Raw genomic sequence first — 5,371 nt, forward strand, 5'->3', positions numbered from 1 at the left:
TTATTAAAAGGAATATAATGTGTACGTAGAAAAAAGAATTTAAAACGACTGTCAAGGCTGGGCTGATTTTGGGAGAATGAGTGAAGCAGAGGAAGAAAAAAATTGAATGATGATTGAGTTAATTTTAGAATGGAAACGCCAATGCCAAAATGACCCAGACAAAATATCGTTGAAAAGCAGCTAAAATTTAAAGCAAAAAAGTGGTCAACTGAAATATACAAGTTATTACTTAAGAATTAAATTATCAGCAGGAGTTATTAAAAGAAGCCAATGAAGTAATGATAAGTGAAATACATACACATGTATATACATAGATACATATATATGAATGCATACAATTACATATATATATACATATATATATATATATATGCACGACAAACACACCCACATATACACACATATATGTATATATACATAAAACTAAATAGATGAGTAAATAAATAAAAAAAAGTTGAAAAGAAAAAAATTAAGGGGAGAGGATGGCCGATATCTACAAATTCCGGAACAAGGCAAATAAATATGTAAGTAAATGCACTTAGTAAAATATAAGTAAACATACATGCAGAAAATAAATGTGTAAGTTGATGTATATATTTGATTTATAGGAATATTTAAACACTAAAACGGAGATTGCAGATGTAAAACCGGCCAAACAAAGAAGAAATAAAAACTACTATGAAAATTATAAAGTTATCAAATGCTAGGAAACTATGTAGAAAAAACCGATAATGTTATAGAAAAATATGTATATATGAAATGTTAATTTAATAGCTATGTAATTTCAAATTTACCATATTTAAATTTGGAACTATGTTTGCAGTAGGAGATCAGTTCGTTTTTAGAGTTGTTTATATTACTACTTTGAGGGCAACAATTATAGTTATAGCTTCGGTTGTGCAGAGGCAAGATGACTTAGAACCTTGAGTAGAAGACTTAACCTTTTTTTAGGATAATCCACTTAATTGAGAAGGGAATATTGTTAAAATTAAGTTTTTTAATTAAAGTGGTTAGAGAAGGTCCTTGGTTATTATTAGAATTTTGGTTGTTAAAAAGAAGAGGTGTGGTTTTATATTCTTTTCTTCATTAATGTTGAAGTAGCGCCGATATATTAACAGGTGGGGGTCTGAAATTAATACTAATATACTGATTTGTACTGGGGAAATAGTTTGAATTTTGTTCATTTTGATGAACAAAGGGCTGGATAATGATTGTAGTAGGACTGTTTTGGAGAGGATAATGCATGTTGTTGGTATTATTATTATTATTATTATTATTATTATTATTATTATTATTATTGCTAGTTGTATGATCGTAAATTGAGGGGCTGCTTGAATAATTTATTGGATTAGTAACTATATTATATGGAGGGTGGGAAGGGGGATAACTTGATGACAAAATATTAGTGTCTGTTATGGGAGGATTGCGTGGGAGCTCAGTAATTGTGAATGAATATATGACATCTCTATGGATGTAATCATTATTGAGTGGGAAAAGATATTTGTTATTACAATTGCAGTTAGTTTTGGGAAAGGAATTTTTGGGGCTGATTTAATTCTTTTTTGTTATTAGATGTGTATATTCTTTGTGCTAAATTAGACATTGTTGAATAAGAAATCCTTATTGAGTTTTTATTGACAATAGAAATATATCTGTGCGGGTATTTGAAAGAGTTTTGTACAATGTTGACGAATTCCTTATGAATATTGATTTTGATATTTACGCTAAATGGAGGATTAAACCAAATATTTTTCTTTCTCCTGATGCGTGTGGGTGGGTTAGAGGTATTACGATTAGTATGTTGGTTTGGATTATATATGTAGAGTGCTTCATTGCTATTGATAGCGGCAGATCTTGTTATTTGAACTGGTTTCTTGCTAGTTATATTGTGTGTGATTACAGATTTAAAGCGGACAGCATGAGGAGCACAATGGTCTTATTTAATCTTTTCATTGTATTCCTTCTGAATTCCTTAAGGCATAATTGAAGAAAGTAGCATTCTGATTAGAGGTTTTTATCGGAAGAAAAAGTATAAATTCTTCTAGAGACGTATGGTGCTAGAGATTTTATAATTGAGTTGGGGTGGTTAGAAGGTTTATGGACATATAAAACCTTAAGGTTGGGCTTATGATAGCAGTTATTAGTTTCGCTGTTAGGATTAAATGGAATGTCTAGACAATTTGAAGTTTTTTTTTGTTTGGTTCGATAATTATAGAAAGGAAAAAGTTGTTAAAAAAAGTTATGTAATTTTAAAAATTATTTTGGTGTACTCTCTTGGCCTGGCTGTTATAGTGAAAAGGGCATCGTTTCTATAAAGGCCCCCTTGCATACGTTTAAAATGATATTTAAGTTCTTCAGTAAGAAGAGCCCCACTAAATCCGTAACTTTTGCAGAGTCAGAAGGACCTATTAAGATGTAAAAATTATTAGGAGTGTCTTTTCTAGTCCAAAACTTATTGTAAAAGTGTATAAGAAACTTTCTGGCTAGGAGAATTAATATGATTTCTAAATGAGTTATGTCAATTTCTTTTAGCAAAGATTAGAGCCTTATTTAAAAGGATCGGAGGAAGTAATTGATTATATATATATGCATATATATATATAATATGCACAATGCTAGGTGATAACATGCATACATACATACACACACATATAGTCTTGAAATGGTTTTTCACCTTTAAAACAATTTAAATATAAAAAGATTTGGATCTCACGTTGACAAATTATGTTGCCATTAAGTTACTTAACTTTCTGCAATGGCTAGATCAATTTGCTTTCGTTGCTTTTAATGCATCTAAAGCCAAGCTTCTATTTTTACATCATCAACACTCTGATGCCCATCTGGCATCAATTTAAATGGATGGCTCTCATCTTGGGGAGGTTCCATGTTTTGACAAGCTTCTGGTATTGACGTTTACTCCTGATCTTAAATGGAACACGTACATCAAATCTGTTGCCAAGGTTGCTTGAAAAATAGTGGGATCCTTCTACCGGCCCAGTAGATTTCTTACCCCTGATGCAATTCTATATATATGTATATAAAAGCCTAAAACGATCTAGGATGGAGTACTGTCGCCACATCTGGGCAGGAGCTGCTAGAAAGAGCTTATCCTGCCTTGACAGAGTTAATCATAGACTTCATATTTTAGTAGGGGGGTGGACAATTTTTTGATATTTGTCATCTGAAGGTTGGAGCTTCAAAATGATACCGATCTCGTCAGGATCCGTCGCCTCTGTCAAAAGTTTTTGCGAGAAAAACACACACACATTTAGCCCTTTATATATATGGACTAGCAGGTGTACACGGCGTTACCCAGGTGTTTGGAAGTGTAAAAGAAAAAAAAATCAAATGTTTTTGATAGAGTATAGCATAAAGGTCTACTTCACAAGATCGACAACTATGGAATTACTGGAAATGTCCTCTCAATTATTAAATCCTTTCTCTCTGACAGATTTATAAGAGTAGTCACTGATGGGCAAAAATTAGAAAGTCATAGTAATTGTATTAATGCTGGCATCCCAAAACTGGCTCTGAAACCTAGTAAGTGATGCCCTTTTCTCTTCCCTGCAACCTCTTTTCCACAGAAGAGATATTGCAAGCCTTTCTTTGTTTTATCGTTATTTGCATGGCAAGTACTTGTATGAGCTCCAATCTCTAGTTCTACTCGCCAATCTTTCATGAAAAAGATTCGTCTAGCTAAAACTACTGTCAACAATTTCCCCCACTATTTATCTGTGCCTAAACAAAAATTTAGATTCCATGAAACAATATCCTTTCTTAGAACTGCACGCCTGTTGAACTCTCTTCTGTTTGCCTGTCTTCCAGTTGACTACAATTTGGTTGTCTTCAAGTCCAACATAAACAAATTCTTGATGAACCGTCCCTTTAAATAATCCAATTTACTAAATTTCCATGACTAAGATTACTACGATACTATCCCATTGACTACTGTACACTCAATAACCCTTATCCTCGAGTGGCCTCCGAGATTTGATAAATGATGTCCCCTATGTAAAATAAAGACAATAATTTTATTTCATGGATCATCGATTCTTTATCATGAAACATTTTTTGGAGATTTTAAAACGAAACAGTGTATTAAATTAAGGTTCCCTAGGAGTGTTCATGAAACACTACCTACCTGGAACATAAGAACAGAAATTTTCCGGATATTGGATAAAGTTGTTTTTTTTTATCTCTATATTAATTACGCTAATATATTTATGTGATCCCAAAATCGTCTTTATAAACTGTGCCATTAATTACTATATAGATAATGCGTTTATATGTATTGAGAATTTAGTCCTGATATTATTAATCGATCGTTATGAATTTGGAATAGATCTTCTGGACGCGAAGGTGTATAATATTTCTAACAACTAGTGTATTTTGCAATCATTTTTCAATCTTTACATCGTCTGGCACATTTCTTTCCAGGAGACTTACCTCCGTTCACCGAGTGTCACTATCAGCCGACGACTCATTTACGTTTGTTATGCTTAACACTGCCGATTAGCTTTCCAGTGTATTTTTAGCCGCGTGCAAGCGACTCTATAAGTCACTCCGTCGGTCGGTCGGTCGATCTGTCCGTAACACTTTTGTGCTTGACCTTTTTGATTAAGATCAGAGGTCTGTTGTTAATAGATGCTGTTCTTAGCTTTTTAAGCTTTTCTTGGCCTTTTCGCCAAGATCAAAGTGTAGTACCTGTTGCGGCAGATACTGCAAGCAAAGACCATACGTGGGGGCGACCTCACATATAAGACCTTGGTCAATGTAGGGGCAACCCTTCATACCAATTGCCACTATCCAGCTCCTCTACTGCCCGGGGATTGGTCCCCATTTCCCCTTCACTCCTCACATTAAAAATCGGCCTTGTGCCTAATTTGCTCGGTAGGGGAGCAAATAAATACCGCGTTTCTTGGCCTTTTGGCCAAGATCAAAGTGTAGTATCTGCTCTTACTACATGCTGTACTCATGTTTGTAAGTTTGTGATATAAAGTGGGGGATCACTTTTCTGTATTAATTTTATGTAAAATGATCACCTACTTTGCAACCAGTCAGTCTCAAAGCCATTCAAGTCATTATCCAAGTCATTCAAGTTGTTTTTGGAGGATTCCCGTTATTTTTTAAGCATTCAAGTCATTCTTAAGGTCATTCAAATCATCCTTAAGTTCATTAAAGTCATTCTAAGTCATTTACTTTTTATTTATTTACGTCATTTCAGCCCATTTTTCGGTCATTTTAGTTCATCTTTAAGAATTTCATGTCAATCCTACATTCACGCGTTCATTCATTACACGAGAGCACGCGACTAAGGCTATCAGCCTTGTTAAAATCGAAATACTTATAAATTATCGTAATCATGTATATG

At 33.6% G+C, this 5,371-nt stretch overlaps 1 pseudogene; it reads left to right on the forward strand.

Moving 5' to 3' along the window:
• Window positions 1-4,910: 4,910 nt before the first annotated feature.
• LOC145258516 (U2 spliceosomal RNA) lies at window positions 4,911-5,047 on the forward strand (annotated as a pseudogene).
• The last annotated feature ends 324 nt before the right edge of the window (window positions 5,048-5,371 follow it).

This window comes from Euprymna scolopes, chromosome 33 (genome assembly GCF_053919585.1).
Source record: "Euprymna scolopes isolate OS-2025 chromosome 33, ASM5391958v1, whole genome shotgun sequence".
Classification (NCBI taxonomy): domain Eukaryota; kingdom Metazoa; phylum Mollusca; class Cephalopoda; order Sepiida; family Sepiolidae; genus Euprymna; species Euprymna scolopes.